General features: G+C 34.9%; 1 protein-coding gene across 25 annotated transcripts in view; it reads right to left on the reverse strand.

The window, feature by feature from the left end:
• Nucleotides 1–21,417, reverse strand: part of Ppfia2 (PTPRF interacting protein alpha 2) — a 346,500-nt gene that overhangs the window by 104,505 nt on the left and 220,578 nt on the right. The gene's annotated exons all lie outside the window — the stretch shown is intronic.

Below are 21,417 nucleotides of genomic sequence, written 5' to 3' on the forward strand. Positions count from 1 at the left end.
AAGCATTCTATAATTAATTAATGAGAACTTTGGTTTGTTTATTTGGGACTAGGCAGTCGGGACAGAAAAACTCCACCTCTATTTATAGGCTGGAATCATCTTGGCATGAATGTGTGCACATGTAAATACCTGTGTTATTGTTGTATATGTATATGTTCATTGAGTGGGTGCATATGGGCACATATGCATCCATGTTTGAGTTTGAGAATGTGGAGGCCAGATGTTGATTCTGGGTATCATACTTGATTTCCCTCACATTTTTTTTTTTATTGAAATAAAGTCTCTCATTGAACATACAACCCATATGCTTGCCTCTGTAGGTTGGCTCATATGCTCCAGGGACCATTTGTCTCTGTCTATCCAAACTAAAAGTACAGCTAAGCACTGTAGTTACAGGTGCAGGGTATAACACTTGGGACATTTGCTTGGATGCTGGGAACCAAAAGGCAAGTCCTCAGGCCAATAAAGCAGGGAGTTCACCCACTGAGCCCTTTCCTCAGGTCTAGATAAAAGTTTCGAATGTGTTATTTTATTGTGTTACTCAGTTTTTTTCAAGATAAATATTACATTGTGTTTCCAACTGGTTTTTCATTCATTTAGCCTTTTTGCAAGATACTGTGAATATTATTTTTGTTTATTTTTGATATTACATTAAGTATGTAACTAAAAGTGATCATATACATTCCCTAACACGCCCCAAGTTTTCACCCAAATGGTCCATTCCTGGCTTCTATTTCTTTTCTCCTCTTTTCTCTTCTTCTCTCCCCTGCTCTACTCTCTTCTCCCCTCCTCTACTCTCTTCTCCCCTCCTCTCCTCTCTTCTCTTCTCTTCTCTTCTCTTCTCTTCTCTTCTCTTCTTTTCTCTTCTCTCCCCTCCTCTCCTCTCAATCCCTCTCCTCCCCTCCTTTCCCCACTCTTCTCTTCTCTTCTCTTCTCTTCTCTTCTCTTCTCTTCTCTTCTCTTCTCTTCTTGTTTCATTTTGTTTTATTTCTTGAGAGCGCTTTCCATCAACTAGTGCGGCTCCCATAAGTTTATGGGTATACAGCAATCCACTAGAGCTATAGACAATGTACCATAGGCCAGACATTTAAAGGAATAATTCTCTCAGCAACTTTACTACCAACAGTTCCTTGTCTCCTACTTGATCCTTTAGATTAAGCCGCATTGACCTTTCTGTTGCTCAGACATTCTTGGATTTTGTTTCCCCAGAACTGATGTATTTCATTGTCTTTCTAATGAAGACATTTCCTCTAATTCCATCAACTGACAATACCCAGTTTTCAAAACACAGCAGAAATAACTCTCCTTAGAGAGACGTAATCTCACCTTCAAAAGTTTCTATATTTCTGTTCAGTTTTGAGTGACTCACATAAACTCTACTTAGTTTCTTCATTTATTTACTTATTTGCCTGACTGAGATTTTAATATCTCATAGGAAAAACAATTTCAAAAAAGGTGCTATCTTGAAAAGAGCAATTTCATATGAAATAGCACAACAAATTGTTATGTGCAGAATATTGAATAAAATGATTATTATTTATTTAAAAAGGAATGGGTATGGAATTTTGAAAGGTGTAAACCCAGTTAAATCAGGTACAAAAAAATTGGTGCTCACAGGGAGCTTTGGAAGTTTTGGATCAGCTTTATCCTATTAGCAATGGAATGGATGACACCATATGAAAGACAAGAATGAAACAGTTTGTGGAAGTGCTTTATCATGTTCTTAGTTCCAGGATATTTGAACCACTTCTAGCCCCTGTAGATAATTATTGTTACACACACATGAATGAAGACTCTCAAAACTCCAATTTCACTATTAAGTCCCAGCATTCAGGCTAATTTCCATTTATTTAGTAAGTCATATGAATTTCAAATATATCATATTACTTAAAAAGAAGATTATTTGAACAGGTTAATGAATGAGTCACTGGATTGGTAAATTAATTTTCTTGGAAAGACATATTAGTTTTTTTTATTTGAAAATTGCCACGCAAGTGAGTGTCATTCTACTTTCATATCTTAAAAATCTCAAGTCTTCTTAAGGATGTATGTGACTTTGTTCCATGTAAGACATTATTTCAGTTACTAATATGAAAACCCCAATTTTAAATAAATAGCATCTAGACCTTTATGACCAGACAAGGATATGATATCCTCAATCAGTGTTATATAATTTTATTCTTTTCTGTTTCTAAAAATAAAAAATTACAATGGGTGGCTATAGTCCTGAGCTTGCATCTTCTGGTTTTATTATTAGTGTTAATAAGATGACTCTTCTTTTGGATTAGAGAAAGCAAGACATTCTCTCCCAGCACTGCAAGTTTGCAGGTTATACTCTCTCTAACGTGTACCAACAAGAAGTCAGATTATATAAGGATTATATATGTCCGCTGATTGAGTATTCTAACCTTCTGAGAAAATTTCCCCCACTGCCTGAGAATTGGGCTTAAGGGATGACTACAGAATTGACTGGAGACACACAGCAGAAAGAATGTCAGTTGATGCATTCAAAACACTTTCTTAGTCCTCTCACTCATTGGGAGATGGTTAGAAGGAAAAAAGGCTGGAGGTACTACTTTAGAAAAACACCAAAGAATGTATATGCCATTCACTACTGAATAGCATCACCCCTTCCAAAAGAATGAATCCAATAGGAAGAAGCGTTTCTAGAGAAACCTCACTCCTTATGCAGTTCTTAACAACTTGAGATCATGCTGAAAACATACTGGGTGCAAACACTATCTTAAATTATTTTATAGGGATAATGGTATTAAAATTTTCAATAAATGATTAACAGTTTACTTAATGAAAACTGATACAGTTGGATAAATATACATGTAAATATAAATCATCCACACATTCATATGTTAGAACCTAATGGCTAATGTGATAAGTAGTTGAAATTAGGTTATGAAAATTCTGTCCTTCTGAATGAGATTGATCCTTTTTTTTATTGACTTTTATTGAGTACTTCATTTTTCTCTGCTCCCTTCCTTGCCTTGCCCTTCCTCTTTAACCCCTCCCCAAGGTCCCCATGCTCCCGATTTACTCACGAGATTTTGTCTTTTTCTACTTCCCATGTAGATAAGATCTATGTATGTCTCTCTTAGAGCTATCATTGTTGTCTAAATTTTCTGGGGTTGTGATTTGTGGGCTGGTTTTCTTTGCTTTATGTTTAAAAACCACCTATGAGAGAGTACACCTGATATTTGCCTTTCTGTATTTGGGTTACCTCACTCAAAATGATGTTTTCTAGCTCAATCCATTTTCCTGCAAAATTCAAGATGTCGGGTTTTTTTTTTTTTAGATCCTTCTTAGGAGGGATCTTTGGGTAAGTAGGCCAAGTTCATCTTTGACATTTCCATTCTTCTGGGCAAGAATGCAATGCTCACCACACCATCTTGGAGGACGAGAGAACCGTGAAACATACAATCTGGGGATGCTTGATCTTGGACCTCCTAGTTTCCAGAAATACATTCTACTATTTAGAAAATGTCCAATTTTACAGTAGAGCAGGACAAAGAAAAAAGAATAAATAGTGGTTCCAGGAATAGGATGTGATTATAGTGTGATATAGATGTGATATCCTCCCACATAAAGAAGTGGGAGTATTTTGTGTCTGGGTAGGAGATGGATAAAGGAGAAAAGCTTCAGTGAAGTTTAGAATAATCTTGTAATTGTTGCAAGTGAAATATAATGAGAAATTCTGGGGGCATCCAAAGAAGGGCGCTGTAAAGAATTTCAATCTTAGCAATCACTTGAGTCATCTATATCAAAATGCTGGTGGCAATAAAAATGGTAAGGCAGCTTTGATAATAAACTATGTGAAAATGGGGAACTTGCCGGGCGATGGTGGCGCAAGCCTTTAATCCCAGCACTCTGGAGGCAGAGGCAGGCGAATCTCTGTGAGTTCGAGACCAGCCTGGTCTACAAGAGCTAGTTCCAGGACAGGCTCCAAAGTCACAGAGAAACCCTGTCTCGAAAAAAACCAAAAAAAAAAAAAAAAAAAGAAAGAAAGAAAATGGGGAACTAGATTTCGGAAGTGCAGGAAAGACTATGCTTATTATAAAACAGCTAAGACCCTGATTGGAATAAATTATTCAATACTTTATGTAAAGCAGAGGTAAGAGCTTTGAATGGATATACAGTGAAAGAAATACCATGAAAAGTATTTGGTGTATGGTATGGGTTTTCTTGACTGACCAGAGTAAAAAAAAAAAAAAAAAAAGTCAGAAGATGGAGATGAATTCTAGAATAACTCATAACCAAACTGTGAGAATTAGACTTAGAAAATCCTTAATATGGGCATGTGAGGAACTGATAATCATTTTAGAGGGAAAATTCCAAGTATGTGGCAAAAACTGTTTGTAAATATTATATTGAAAACAGTGAGACTAAGAAACTACTCAATCATAACATAGCATAGAGAAATGATCATGATAACTTTGTGGAGGTTTTAAAACACACTCTCCCATCTGTTATTAGTAAAGCATCCATGAAATTCTAACCTTATACATGAACAGAATGCAAAGCCTTAGAGATAGTTACTTCTACCTAACCATCAAAAGAAGGTCTCAAACAGCCTCAAATCCCTAGGCAAAGAACCTGCTTGGTTAGAGACACTGCAGAGAGATCTTAATAGAGAAGAGTGCCCATGCTCCTGGATAGGGAGGATCAACATAATTAAAACAGCAACCCTGCCAGGTGGTGATGACTCATGCCTTTAATCCCAGCACTGGGGAGGCAGAGGCAGGAGGATCTCTGTGAGTTCAAGGACAGCATCGTCTACAAGAGCTACAGAGAACCCCTGTCTTGAAAATCCAAAAAGGACAATCCTACCAAAAGCAATTTACAGATTCAAAGCAATCCCTCTCATTATTCAAACACAATTTTTCACAAACCTTAAAAGAACAATACTCAACTTCATATGGAAAAACAAAGAGTCCATAATAGCCAAAAACAATCTGGTATAATAAGGGGACTTCCAGAGGCATCACCATCCCAGACATCACGCTCTATATAGAGCTACAGTAATGAAAACAACTTGGTATTGGAATAAGAACAGACAGGCAGAACAATGCATTCAAATCAAAGACCCGGATATTAATCCACACACCTACGAACCCCTGATTTTTGATAAAAGAGTGAAAAGTATATAATAAAAAAAAGAAAGCATCTTAACCAAATGGTGTTGGCATAACTGGCTGTTAGCATATAGAAGAATGGAAATAGATCCATATCTATCCCCATGCACAAAACTCAAGTCCAAGTGGATCTAGGACCTCATATAAATCCAACCACACAGAACCTCATAGAAGAGAAAATAAGAAATAGCCTTTAACACATGGATACAGAAGAACACTTTCTAAATATAAAACCAGTAGCACAGACACTGAGTCCAATAATAAATAAATCAGACCTTCTGAGACTGAGAAGCTTCTGGATAGGAAAGGACACAGTCAATAAGACAAAAAAAGCATCCTACTGAATGGGAAAAGATGGTTGAGACAGGGAAGGACAGAGATGGAGAGCAAAAAAAAAAGAGAGAGATGTTTTGATTGAGTGAGTCACTATGGGGCTAGCAAGAAACCTGACACTAGAGAAATTACCAGGAATCCACAAAGATCCTAAGCAGTTGTGGAGAGGGTGCCTGATCTGGCCATGACCTGTAATCAGACTGATGACAGTCTTAAATGTCATCATAGAACTTTCATCCAGCAATGGACAGAAGCAGATGCAGAGATCCACATGGGAGCACTACCTGACCTCTCCAAGTCCAGTAGATGAAAGGGAGGAGGTATAATATGAGCCAAGGGATCAAGGCCATGATGGGGATACCCATGGAAACAGCTTACTTGAGCTAATGGGAGCTTACCAACTCCAGCCGGACAGGGAAGGAACCAGCATAGGACCAAACTAGACCCTCTGAATATAGGCGACAGTTGCATGGCTGGCAGAGAGTCTAGGGACACTGGTAGTGAGACCAAGATTTATCCCTACTGCTTGCACTGGCATTTAGAAATCATTCTCTTTGGAGGGATACCTTGCACAGACTACATATAGTGGGGAGGAACATGGCCCTGCCTCATGGCAATGTGCTAGACTTTGTTGATATTCCATAGGAAGCCTTACCATCTCTGAGGAGTGGATGGTGGGTTGGGTGGGGAGGAAGTTGGAGGGATTGGGAGAAGGGGAGGAATTGGGAACATGGATTGGTATGTAAAATGAGAGAAGGTAGACGTTTGTTTTTAAAAAGTAAATTAATTAATTTAAAGAAAACCAAAAGAACTTATAGTAGCCAAGGCATCATGAAAATCCTGGATTTTGCACTCCATAAAGTCATTTGTGAACAAATCCAGTATGGGAGAGCGGTCATGCACTATAGACTATACCTGGTAAAAGTAGATATGGAATGCCCTATGCCCTGATCAGATATCCTCTACAGCACTGTGGCAGGACATGCATCCAAGGTAACTTCCCCGCATTAGAACTAATGTTTTCCATTTGGGGTTTAGATTTACACAGAGTCTGTTACTCTCTTAGTTTGGAGTGGCAAATTCTCTGATCACCATGAAATGGTGGGTACAACATTACATGTTTAATTTCATAGGCTCACTGGTAGAGGAAAAATTAGCCTTAGTATAAAACACACATTCATGTCTCACATTTCCCATCATTCATTTATTTATTTATTTATTTATTTATTTATTTTAATTCAGGGTTGTGCTGTATAGTTTTATGCCAGGTCGACATAGGCTAGAGTCATCTGAGAGGGAAGAACCTCATTAAGGAAATCCCTACATAAGATCAGCCTGTAAGGCATTTTCTTAATTAGTAATTTCTTAATTGACAGTGAGAGTTCAGCTCACTGTGGGTGGTACCACCCTTGGACTGGTCATCCTGGGTTCTATCAGAAAGCAAGGTGAACAATCCATGAGGAGAAAATCAGTTAGCAGCATCTTCATGGACTCTTCATCAGCTCCTGCCTCCAGGTTCCTGTCCTGTTTGAATTCCTGTCCTGACTTCCTTTGATGATGAACAGCAATGTTGAAGTGTAAGTCAAATAAATCCTTTTCTCCCTAACTTGCAGATGGGGCTGGCAGGGAGAGAGAATAAATAGAACTCTAGGGAAGAGAGAGAAGAGTGAGAAGCAAGAAAAGAAGAAGGAGTGGAGGATGCCAGGGGCCAGCCACCCAGACACACAGTCTGCCATGGAGTAGGAAGGAAAGAAAGATATAGAAAATAAAAAGTCCAGAGGCAAAATGTAGCCAAAGAGAAATGGGATATTTTAAGTTAGAAAAGCTGACTAGAAATGAGCTAAGCTAAGGCCAGGCATTTGTAATTAAAAATAAGTCTCTATGTATTTATTCGGGAGCTGGGTGGCTGGGCCCTAAAGAGAGAAAAAAATAAAAACCACTACACACTGAAATCTGCTTCTACAGGAAGCAATTTATCACAGACAGTTTTCTAACATACATATGATCCATTTAGTGCTCGATATTTTTATGTATTATGTTTCAGCATCTTTGAATAACTACTGAAATGCTTTCCTGGAAATATAATCTTGTCGGAGCCCACAAGACTCTACAGTAAATGTACAGCTGGCAGATCATAAAGGCAGACCCGCAGTGTATAACTTATGGGGCACTTGTTTTTCAGGACTACAGGAACACTTGCCTTTTGGAAAAGTCGCTGTAATATCTATAAAAACCTTGTGATGCCATGATTCTTCCCTTCAAAATGGAATTCATTACCAAAACACCTCAGCAGTGTAATCTCTACACAGGCAGTGGAAAGATCTTCCTTCCTACCCCTCCAACATGAAGCCCTTAGAGCAATAACACCCACTCTTTGTTCTAACAGTCAAATTTGCATGTAGCCAGTCCCACAAAATTACCCGCTAACAGACCACATAGAAATGTCTATAGAAGACAGGCCCAGAGTAGGATGGTACCATGCCCCATCTCTACCAACAAACACATCTCGGTACCCTCAAAGCTGGTTCCCACAAAAGAGATTGGATGAGGAGAATTGGTGAATCTAGGATTCAGGGACCTCTAGAAACTTTATGGAATGGTTTGAAATGTCAGGTAATTCCCTTTGCATGTTGGCCTTTTCTAAGTCCTGCCACCTGTTTTGGAGTACTGTTTTGTCAGGTTCTACCTGTCCTTTTTGCGATTTTGTCATGTATATTATCCTTGTCCATGCCTATGGAATTTCCCAACTATGTCTGAAAAAAAACTAGAAACAGGGAGATCAGCCCATCTTCTTTTTCATCCTTCTCCTCCTGCTCATTCCTCCTCCTCTTCTCCTTGCTACTTCTTCTACCCCTTAGTCTCCTTCTTACTTCCCCTTCTCCTCCTCCTCATCTTCTAGCTACTTCTTCTCCTACTTCTTCCCCTTACTTTCCTTCTTCTTTCTTCTTCTTATTCTTCCCCCTTTTCTTCTCTGTGCCCTTTCACCCCACTTTCTCCCCTTGCACAAAAATTAAAGAACGTGCAGAAGCAATGTATTTGAGTTATTTATTTATTTTTTTTTACCCTCAGATCCTTGTCTGCCATAGACATTCAGTTCAGAGCCTGAGTGGGTATTGAGGCTGTACTCAAGGCCCTAAGTCAGGACAATAGCTCTAGGTTCTAATAGAAATACTTTTTAACTTTTGGCTAACAATTTGGAATATGTCTTTAAAAACTAGCTTGAAGATGTCTGGAGTTCTCATAGTTAAAAAAATCATGATATTTAAATTATTCTGCATTTTAATTTTATTTTATTTTAATTTAAATTTATAAATTTTAGATGGCCTCTAAGCACTTAAACTAATCTTGAAAATTTCCAAACTCCTTTTTTTTTTTTAAATCAAGCTCCATCCACATGAAACCCCACTGCTTATTCTACAGGGACCTTCACGCTAAGAGTTTAAATTCATATTTTCCTTTACTGATTTCACAGCAATTTTCAGGATGTATACCCATGTGATTATCAGTGATTCATTTCATCTATTTTTATTTCAAATTCTAGGAGTGAGACATAAGATGTATCACCATACCAACACATAATTAGCTTCTACATAGATATATATTCTAATGCTAGCTGAATTCCAAGTTTATATAACACTGAGAGCACAATAAACAAAAGCAAAATATAATAGAAACAGTTAGCAGGAGAGTTTTAATGAAGCAATTAGTGTTTAGGTCTGGGTTGTTATATACACTTGGAAAATCCTAAATATTGAGATATATTCAAACAGAATTTGGAGTCCTAACCAGTCACCATTTCACTTTGAATCTTTGGTTTTGAAGGAAAAAGAGAAATAAAAAAAAAACACAGAGACATATTAAGATTGTGTAAACACTTTCATGCAATCTATGTAAATTAATCAGTTTCACCTATATTTCACCGGTACCAGTTTATTTCACCCATATTTCAGGAATTGTGGGTAGATTGTGAAAGTCAGCTGTTCCAGTGAGTGACTTGAGATGAGAATATAAAGTTTAACAATGAGAATGTCTTTCCTATCAAGTCAAAAAAGTCTTTTTTTTATGAATGGTATACTTATTTAAACATTCCATATAACTTAATGAGAGATCAGACAATTTATATTTGAGAACAGGTTCACTTCTTGGTTGCCTTGATGTTTTACTACTTACCTTACCTCTCCTAGAAATACTTATTTAAAATTTCTCTCACATTTGGCTTTGGCTGACCAGGCCCTATACTTTTTATACACATAAAATCTAGTGCTAACCTTCAGAAGTACATTATCTGACTGTTTCTGGGGCTCAATGAGTGGGACATATCTTGCCTGCAAAGAGTGTGAGATTACCTATTGCCACATTTACAACTGAACAGGTTTCATTTAGAGGAAAAGACACAGAATTGCTTTTCCTAAAACCGGATTCTAATAGTCATAATAAACAAACAAACTAACTAACAATAATAAATAAATTTCCTTTAACAATTAAAAATGTATCTATGTATCTCGTGTGTTGATATTTGTGGGTGCAGACACTTGGTACCCTACCAGTGTGGAAGTCAGAGGTCAGCTTGTGGGACTCAGTAATCACCTTCTACCATGTGGATCTCAGGGATAGGATCAAACTTAGGCCATGGGGCTGGTGGGAAGTGCATTTACTCTCCCACCATTTTGTCAGGCCTAAAAAGCCATTTAAAATAATATTGTTCAAGCACTGAGTTGTGAAATTCTAAATTTGTTCCTTTTTAATATTTTAGGTGGAATTATTTCAGGATCAATAAAATATCAATTATGCACTTATTTTAGTGGATACATGTGAGAATCACTTTCAGTAATAGTCATTTTAAGAACAACTGGGCTTTTAACATGTAAGTATAGAATTTCACATTAAATTGAAGTTTTCTGCCATACTATTTTGTTCACCTAATCACTACTTTAATGATATTTTCTCACACCCAGTTACCATTTTTCTGCTATTGAAATAATTACTCTTTATTTATAGTATAAGTAAAATTAAAAACTGGAGATTTTGCCAGTAGTTTGTAAAGGGCTATATTAAACATAATGGAACTAAGGTTGAAGAGATGGCTCAGTGGTTAAAAAAAAAACAAAAAAGCACATACTACTCTTAGAGAGGACCTAGGGTCAGTTCCTGACACCTTCGTGGTGGTTCACAATTCCAGATAACTTTATCATGGGATCTGACACCCTCTTCTGACATTTGTGGATACCAGACACAGAGGCAGGCAAAACATGCCTACATAATACACATAAAATAAAAGTAAATAAATCTAATGAAAGAAAACAAAACATAATTAAAATTGGCTAGAATAATTAATAGGAGATTTTAAGGCACAGGAAAGAATTTATAGTGAGTTCTGGACTAAGAGTGGTGTAAAATGGAAGATTAGTAGTAGAAAATGAATAGAATGGTAATGGATTTAAGTGCAAAGATTAATTTGGAGAGTGAAAGAGAAAATAAAGCTTTAAGTAGTTTTCCAAATGCAGCAGAGGTATGAAAACACACGTTTTTATTTTACTTTTTGATGTTTTGTAACAAGGTCTCACTATGTAGACCAGGCTAGGCTTAAATTTGTCATGATCTTCCTTCCCCTGCTTGGCCATGCTGGTATTGCAGGAATATGCTATCACATACAGCTAGGAAACACTCTTAATAGTATCTATGTTATACTCTATCAAGAGAAAGCTCACTTTAAAATTTAAATAAGCAAGTAAAAAATGAGGAAGGGTAGATGATCCATGAAGGTACTAAGAGGCAGGGAAGTTCTACACCAAATGTTTAATGAATGGATGAACAGTGTAGACACTTCAATGCTGAATACTGAGAAGGTGGGGAGCTATATAGCTACAGATGTTTAACTACATAGGGCTTTGTTCTTCATTCTGCAAGAGGGCACTTTGGCTAGTAATTCATCACCTTCATGAAGAATACAACAGATTCTTATTTTAAAAAAGTGAACTTGTTGTTTACCAGTGAAACTGAAAAAAAATGGAACTTATTAGATACCTTTATTATTATAAAGTACTTCTTAGAAAATATAATAGAAAGAAATGGCATCTTTACACAGCTACGCTCCTTGAGAACACCAATGGATCCTTTTATATCCTGAATCTACAGAGAATAAACTTTGTTGTGGTGGTTTTGCTTTTAGCTAAGGACAAGAAGACTACTGATTATACATGAAACTTTCTCCTGCAAAATAAAAAACAAAGCAAAAAACTGTGGAGAGCAGGTTATGCTTAGAGACACGAAACAGTCTAAAGAGGTCAAGGCTGACCACTGTGCAAGCACGAGGCATATTCTTTGAATAAGATTCCCGGCTTTAAGAGTCTCAGAAAATATTTATTTTTAAATGATATGAGCAAGAGTTCTTTCATAGTTTGCTTTTCGTGTGTTATGAACTATAAAATACTTGGAGCAAATATTAATTATTAAACTTAAAAGAACTAAGTCTACAATAGCCTAATCCTGTCTTCTCTTTATTCAACTATGATTGGTTTACTATAAGAAACTTCGATGGTTTAGAATGAACCTTCTATTTTATAACTGACTGCACTACAGTCCCATGAACAAATAGTGGCACCATATAAAATGTCACATTCATGACAACCTCTGCGAACAAAAGTTTGCTGATCACGGTCTTTTCCCTTTCAGTGTCCTACAGAATGACCTCCTCAGCCAGACGTAGTAAATGCTGTAAAATGGCATTTGGGTTATTCTTTGGTTTTGTTTCCCAATCAAGGCAGAAGTGATAGAGTAACAGGCTGTGTTTTAGCACTATTCTTTTCAATCCTATTCAGCGAACATAAGTATCTTAAAGGAAAGAAATCATTTAGTGGGTTTGAAAACTACTGGAGAAAATCACTGGGAGCAGAAACAACATCCATTAGTCTTTGCTGCGTGTAAGAAGCAACTCGGGGTGATGAAAAGGATTTATTCATTTATTTCTTTCCTTAGAAATAACAAAAGCATGCTAGGCCCATTATTCTGAACAATTCCTTTTAAAAGTAATTCGTTTGCTTTGGTTCCAGTGATAATTATTATGTGCTATGTTCATTTGAATGCATTTTAATTCTACCTTCATGTCATTTTTAAAATGTATTTATGTGACAAAATGTCACTAGGGGAAGAGAGCAGAGAGTGGTGTTAATGACCTTATTTCATGGTTAAAATATAAAATAAAATTCAAAGACAATGAGCAATAAACCCGTTTCCTGTTCCCAAGAAATTGCTAGTTAGACAATCCCATTTTGGCAGAGGTTCTTTTGTTCTTTATTTTTGGAAACAGCCTAAACAATATTCAAAATATTGTCCGGGATAACAGTGACATTACCAATATAATTATCAACAGTGATATTTATTGAAAGGTTCTTTTTTTCTGAGAATCATTTCAACATTACAGCCTTATAAGGTGATTTCTATTATTATATCTGGGGTAACTAAGGCCAGAGAAATAAGGAAGTGAGAGAATCATTGTGGGAAGGAAGACCGAGACTCTGAGTGGGGACTACCTTCTTCTTTGGCTTGTATTTGTGACTTTCTCTCTGTTTAGCCTTCTCTTTTCAAGATAGCATATACTCACAAAAACATCAAATCAGACATATTGCACATGATGCCCGATTATATTAATCACTTTCTTCTAATATGCTCATATGAAGTGTTGACTAGCCCTAACTATTCATCTTTCTTTTTCACATTTTGTGTATGTATTCTACACTATATTTCTATTTTGACATTGTGAACAAGCTAAAAAAAATGACCTTTTATTTTTGAACAGTTAAAAGATAAAATGATGATAATATTTTCTGGCATAAAAATGATAATCAATTATTTCAAATGAGCTACTTTTGGAAAAGGACTACAACTCTTTAGTGTGCATGTTCACAGTTGCTTTCATTACACAGGTGGAATAATTGTGCTAGACTGTGCTAGAACATGGTACCTAATACATTGATTAGTAACAGAAAATGTTTATGGTCACTTGATCTAATGATCCATAAAACCTTACAAAATAAAACAAACAAACAATAAGTCAAATGGTTTCTGACTTACTAGGACTTAACAGTATACTTGGCATTTTGATCATAATGATTATATGTTTAGTATAAATGCCATATTGGAAATCTTCTGAGAATGGAAACTTTGTAATAGTCTCTTGTAATATTCTCTACATAAGAGATAATCATTCTTCGATTTTAATATTATTAATTTGTTATGAGTTCATTGGAACATACTTCTACCACAAATCGAGGGCTGTGATGATTACTTATAATTGTCAATTTGATACAATGTTGAATCAAATATAAAGAGAATCTCAAGGACAGGTTGTCTTGATTAGTTTAGACTGTGGGCATATCACGGGTGATTCTATTAATTGAGTTAATTGGGTTGGGAAAGTCCCCCATGAGCATGGATGGTATCATCTCATGGACTGAGTCCTGAATGATGTAGGTGTCGAGCCAAGGAAGTTGAATAGTTTTAAGCAATTCTGCTTTAGCTTCCCTTTACTCTTGACCCCAGATATCACACAGTAGCTATTTCAAATTCCTGTCATCCTGATTTCCTGCAGTGATGGATTGCAAACTCAAATTGTGAGCTAAAATCAACCTTTGCTCCCCAAGCCAAGTTTGGTCAGTCTCTTTTACCACAGAAACAGAAACGATTCTTGCAGAAATAGTATCTAAAACGTTGATTGAACTATAATATTTTTGGCTACCAGGAACTTTCACAGTTTAATCACTAATTAAATATTAGTTAAAAATAAAGCAATCGATACACTTTTTCTTTCTATGGAAAGAGAAATGATAATGGTGAAAAAATACATAATTTACTCATTAAAGTTTCCCAAATTGTTTCATAATATGTATGCCTTGATCGGGAGAGGGGGAAGGAAATGGGAAGCGGTTGCGGGAACGAGGCAGAAATCCTTAATAAATAAATAAATTTAAAAAATAAAAAAAATTTAAAAAAATATGTATGCCTTAATGGATGTTTTAAAGACTTTCTTTTTTTTATACAATATTGGACAATTTTTACAAACAGGCTAAATTGCATAATTTAATATCTGAATTATTACTAAAATTAATACAACTATATGGCTTTTATTAAAAAGAATTTCTGAACCTTGAAATAATTCATAGAAAATAAGTAGGAAGGTGTTACGATGGATTTAAAGAACTTAGTATAAATGAAGTTATACTTTATAAAGTCATGCCTATTTTATATGTATGTCTATTGTTAGACTTTAACTTTCAATCACTATTGATAACTAATGTTACTCTGAATATTTTACTTTGTTTCTGAAAGCTAATTGTCCTACTTCTCATAATGCTAGTAATTACTTGATTTTGCTTGTAGGCTAATTGTGTTGATGAAAAATGTATGTATTTAGGGAAATGTAGAATTCATAGCACAATTCTCAGAACACAATAATCTCCCCCAATAACTTTTTACCAAATTCATGAATAATTGAATTTCAAGATCATCCATAAAGCATATATAGTTCCATGGAATCCTTCTAACTAGAGAAGAACCCATTTTATCTAATAAAAAGTCTTCTAAACTTGAATACTTTTTAATCAATGTTATTTTATATTTGTGCTGAAATAAAGGGGGATAGAAAACGTATTCCTATTGTCTTCATTAATATTTAATATTGGCCATTGAGAGCAATCATAGCAATATAACTTTAGTATATTAATTTATTCATCATATATCATCTTATCCAGAATCATGATAAAATACTAGGTAGACCTGTATTTATTAATATTTCTTTTATAAGGAATGAGAAAACAGAACAAAAGATTTTAATAAATTATCAAGTGTGACATAGTTTGGACATGCTGGATCTAGAACACGAAATTGAATCCTCTGAGTTCAGTGTAGTATTTCATCTCATTATACTTTGTTTGGCTTTGTACCTTTTCTCTTATTAAATTTCATCATTTCATTTAAAATGTTTAGAAGAAATTTAATATTTTCCAAAATTATCTCCAGAGCAAAACTGTGCTCTTTGTTACTATCCAACCTGATGCTTTCTTTATATTCTACTGAAGAATTAAGCTTGTTTTATTTTAAAAATAATATTTTTATAAACATATAGGTAAAATTTAATAGCTTGTGACTTGTATATTCAAATTGAATATTAAATGTAATCTTACTAAAAATAGAAAAGGAAATAAAAGCTATTAAATATATCACATGCAAAGATAAAACAAAAATGACTATGACTATGAGTACAGGCACTTTTACGATTTCATAACAGAGTATCTTTGAAATAGGGTAAATGCCAAAAAGTGTTTGAAATGGATTTTTCCATAGGTCTTACACATCACTAAACAACTTGAAATTCCCTCTTAGTTTAATTACACAGATACTGTAAATGATCAAAAGAATAAACGTAGGAAAAGTCAGTTTTCAATTCTCTTTTCTATGTTAAATTTAAACACATAGTGTTTGAAGATAGACATTATATGATTTTATTTGGAAAAGATTATTTTACTGACATGTGTACTTAGCAGCAGTAAAGGAAAGGATTATCTACCAATGATAATAACTTGGGTATTTTACAGTTTCTACATTGATCTTTATAATATAATATCATCACAAATAATAACCTAGAAGCATAGTAAAATGTTACAGAACTTTCAACTGCTGGCTTAACAAAGCTGAAGTTTTACGTTGGCCAATAAGAAAAAATGATATATTCAATTACTATTCATTTTTTTTATGAAATAGACAAGTTAATAACTATTCATTTTTAAAAAAACAAAATAGAGGCAATTCCAACAGGAAAACCACATTCCTGATATGTTTGCAAGGCAACATAACTTTAGCCTCTAAGTTTTACATTGTCTTTAAGCAGTTAAGTTTCAGTGTGACTGGGTGCTATTGTCACATACAAACTCTGTGTTCACTAAATAAACAGTGTATCTTGTCACATTTACATATATGCAAACTACAGTATTTCACTTCCTGCTAGAATATTAACTTAGAGTTTGTAAGGGATTCACCAATATGATTTTTTAATGATGAATAAGCTAATCAACCAGAAAAGGTTTAGCAAAACATGAAGGAAATTTGAAAGCCTTTATGAGAATAATCATTTCTGCTGAGAGATGGTAGACATACAGAATTCAATCAAGTTTTATCGCACAGAAATCAAAAGTAATTAGAATGAAAAGATCCAAAGTGAGGTTTGAAAAAGGTCAGCCAGGGGAAGTGGTTTTGTTGAAAAGCCCAGTCATTGAGCTTTTCTGTGGCTTTTCTAGACTCAGAGACTTCCCTTACAGGTATGGAAATTTTAATTTAGAGAGAAAATGGGCTTAAACATTGCTTAAATTTTGCAGATAAGAGAGTTTGGAATGAAAAACGCCTTAGGAAACCTAAGTAAGTGTTCATCAAAAATTACAGTTTTCCTCTTTACCCACAATTTTCTGGGTCATTTTCTGCTACTTAACTTTCATTTAAACAATTTAAATTTCAAACATGTGTGAATGTAATAAGTTTATAAGATTTTAAAGTTATAATTTTTTTTTTGACACAGGGTTTCTCTGTAGTTTTGGAGCCTGTCCTGGAACTAGCTCTTGTAGACCAGGCCGGCCTCAAACTCACAGAGATTGCCTGCCTCTGCCTCCTGAGTGCTGAGATTGATTAAAGGCGTGTGCCACCACCACCTGGCTAAAGTTATGAATTTTTGGAGAAATATTTCCCTTCTTCCTTTACTCTAGTTGACTAACATCAAAGAAAACACATTGTATTCATATCTGTATCTTTTACTTTAATTATTAAATAACTTCATAGACATGAATAAGGAAACAAGATGGGACAATTCCATGCTGTTTTTGACTAAAGTACTGTAGCTTTCACTTGGTCTGCTGCAGAAAATTTATGAGAACTCCATATGAGTCTGCAATCATGTACTGAAATGCCCTTGCATGGCATAGATGACTCATTGCCTTATCATTTAATACATACTCTCTTCATGTTGTTCCTGCCTCTCCTAGGAGACAAAGTTGGTCTCTTCAGGTAGAATGACTCTTATGAAATCCTTTCATCTTCCTTATTCTTCAAACAATGCCTTGCTCACCATCAGTGGAACGACCTCCTTACTTGTGTCTTTAACAAAGCCAAGGTTCTATTCTACTGACTTTTCTATCAGTACTGCCCCCTACTTTGTTCTGTTTTTCTTCCCTCTGCCATTGATCAGAAATATTTTCTTTCAACTCTGAAATCATATTTCTCAATGCTTCAACTTCGGTCTTAATTCCTCTTTTAAAAAAATTATTTTAAACAATGAATTTTCCAAATCTCCACTTTATAAACTTATAATTGAGTCATAAAAACTTGTAATTAATTTATATAAACTTTTAATTGATTCATAAGTCATATTCCCAGCTGTTCTCTTTTTGGTCATCACTATTGGAAGCGGTCTTTTCAAGCATATACTGTGATTGGTCGTAACCATGTCACAATAATCACGCAGTAGACAGTCCTCCCTGCTATGACGAAATGTTTGATGTATAGACAAAGTATAACCCAATCCTCCATTATCACTTACAGCACTTACTTCCTCTTCTCTTCCTCTCCTGTCTCTGTTTGATTTCTGTTTTTTTTTTCTGTTTTTGTTTTTTGTTTTTTTGGTGGAGGTTGGTGAGGTTGAGACAGATTTTCTCTAGGCAACCCTAACAGCCCTGGAGCCTGCTCTTGAGGGTGGTCTCAAACTTGCAGAGATTTGCATGCCTCTGCCTCCAAGTGTTGGGTTTAAAGGGATGTGCTACCACCATCTGGCTCTGCTTGATTCTTTTTAGAGTTCTCTGACTCATTCCAGGTTCTCCCTTAAGTTCTAAGTTGTGTTACTGCCTGAGCTAGCAATCATCCACCTTTTTACTTTTTGAAAATACATATCTAGGCATTCCTTAGAGTATTGGGTTTTAATCCAGCTCACGGGATCGATTTTATCAAATGATGGGCGTAAAGCAATGGCTCTATCTAATCAATAGACTGAACGCTTCTCACTTGAAAATGAATTTGATCCCTTTCACTCCTCTCTCCCTTTGGATTCCATGCTTCTGAATGATGATGGAAGTTAATTCACAAGTCCTTTCCCTTCTCTTTGGGGAAATATAAGTCAAATAAGACAGCAGAAAAGGCTAACGGAATGTTTATTTTCTTAAGAAAAATTTACTTGAAAGTTGGTAATTAAGTGACTAGAATGGGCATGTAGAGGGTAAAATGTACATTAAAAACACAGTCAGTTTGCAGCTAAACAGGCTAAGTATTTTTATGTTTAATGCAGTTATGTGGAAAGCTTTTTAAAATCAATATGCCTGTTTCTGTATTCCCTGCAAATTAACCTGTCAATGCAAGTTTTACAGGTACTTCTGAATGATCCATTTTGTCTGGCTCAATCAAATAATTAATAAGTATATGGGTTTCCATTAAAGCAAACACATTTTTAAGGATGTAATCTATTTTTCTTTGTACTTGCTTTGTAAGTTTTGTGCGGCTTTCTGATTTTAAGCTACAACAAAAATTACCATACAAGAAAGACTTTAAAAGAAAAAGAAAGAAAGACTTTATTGCACTTATTTGATCCACGTAATCTAGAGGCAAGTTTTAAAGATGACAACCTGGAGAACACATTCAGTGTTAACTAAGAACACAATTCCCCTATATAGAGAGGTTTTATAATTCAACAGATTTCCATTTTGTGCATATGTATTCATAATATTTTGTGACAATCGCTGTCCTTCCCCACTTCTACTTGTAAAATTAGTTTCTTTTTCTTTTTTTAACATTGCTACATTCTGAACATACTTTAACTTTCATATTTGTCATATTTTATTTTCATTGTATTTCTCATAGTATACTATAATTGACATCACATTTGCAATTTTAAAGGGTATCTCAGCTACATATATTGCCATTGATACCCCCAGCACATATCTCCAGAACTTTGTCTTCCTGAATATATTTTCACTACATTAAATGCTTCATCATTATAACTGCATTGTAAGGAATCTATTTCCAACACTAGATTATAGTCTTAATGAATCGATTGAAGTGCTAATTCCTTGTTTTAGTCATGTCCAGTATTTAATACAATCTTTGAAAAATATACAATTGTCCTTTGTTTGAACGGGACGACATTCCTACAGTAATCAATAGGACACAATATTTAGGTAACTGTATCACATTATATGAACTCTCCGGTCTTACTCTACTTGATCTCCTATTTTAACAGAAAAGTGTATAAAGTGCATACCATAAAGAGTTTTGCAATTAAAAATTGGACACATACAAGATGTGCTTTTAGTATTATTTCAAGACTTCTACAGAACCTGATTTCTCTCAACCTTGCCACCCCCATCTTCTTCATCCTCTCACATACCGACTGTTCCCAATGCAGGATCATCTGTTATTCTAAACTTGCTTGTATTTCCGTAATCATAGATTTGCTCTCATTGAAATGGTTTTCATAACTTAGCACTGTATATAAATTACATTATATAATAATAAAATATCACAATAAAGGATTTTGAAGTTAAATCTTAGTCTTTCTGCACAGGTTTGCTCAACTATTTTCTGTAGGGTGAAGATAAAGAATTGACAAACATATCATCACAGGGTTCATGTGAATATATTGAGTGAAATAAATATCAATGCAGAAGGTATATTTTTCTTGTCTGGGAAACAGTGACCTAGGCTCAGGCAGTTATAATGCTAGCTCTCATGCTGAATGTTTAAAACACATGTTGAACTAGTGAGCCTAAGAGATTTAAACTAGGGATCAATGACTGGTTGTTGGCCAGGAATCCTAACGGGCTTCTTTAGTGAGGTGAGCTTCCATGGGGAAGTGTGATTTCAGAGGGTTTGTCAGATTAGTGGGAGGATTCTGGGAGATACATAATCATAAGTAAGATGTAGTATATGAATATAACAATATGAATTGATATAGAGAGTGGGCAACCTTGTATTCCTGATTTTAGTAGGATTGATTTGCATTTCTCTCCATTTAATTTTATGTTGGCTATAGGACTGCTGTAAATTGTTCTTATTATGTTTAGGTACATGTATTCTATCCCTAGTCTCTGCAGTATTTTTATGATGAAGAGTATTGCATGTTCTCAAAGCCCCTTTCTACAACTAATTTAAAGATCATGTGTTTTTTGACTTTCAGTTTGAACATTGATTGGTTTCTGTATATTGAACCATCCCTGCATCCCTGGGTTGAAGTATTCTTGGCCATTGTAGATGGTTTTAATGTGTACCTGGATTTGATTTGCAAGTATCTTATTGAGTTTTTTTTTTTCCTGAAAGGGCAAAGTAATTCAGAGATCACATTTATAAGTACACTAATCCTATGCCCCACCTCCTTGCAACATCACTGGGAGTTAAGTTTCAAGACATTAATTTTCAGGAGGAAAAAAACATATCAGGGTAACTGTGGCTTCATAAAACGAATTGGACAATGTCCCTTCTGTTCTTATATTGTGAAATAATTTGATGAATGGTGGCATTAATGGTCCTTTGAAAGTCTGGTAAAATTCTGTGCTAAAACCATCAGGTCCTGGGCTACTTTTGGCAGGGGCACTTTTAATGACTGCTTCTATTTAAATTGATTACAAATATTAACTTTGGTAAGTGATATATATATATATATATATATATATATATATATATATATATATATACATTTCTTTTAGATTTTCCAGTTTGGTCTAGTATTTGTTTTTTATAGCATATTATTATGATTCTCTGGATTTTCTTGATGTCTGTTGTTAAGTTTTCCTTTTTGTTTCTAGTTTTGTTAATTTGATTATTCTCTCTGCCTTTTGTTAAATTGGATAGACTTTCATTAATCTTATCGATTTTTCCCAAAGAACGAAATTCAAACACAAATTGACAATATTCATAAAGA

The sequence above is a fragment of the Microtus oregoni genome, unplaced genomic scaffold (assembly GCF_018167655.1).
Source record: "Microtus oregoni isolate MIOR12 unplaced genomic scaffold, Mior012 000001F_ref0000356, whole genome shotgun sequence".
Classification (NCBI taxonomy): Eukaryota; Metazoa; Chordata; class Mammalia; order Rodentia; family Cricetidae; genus Microtus; species Microtus oregoni.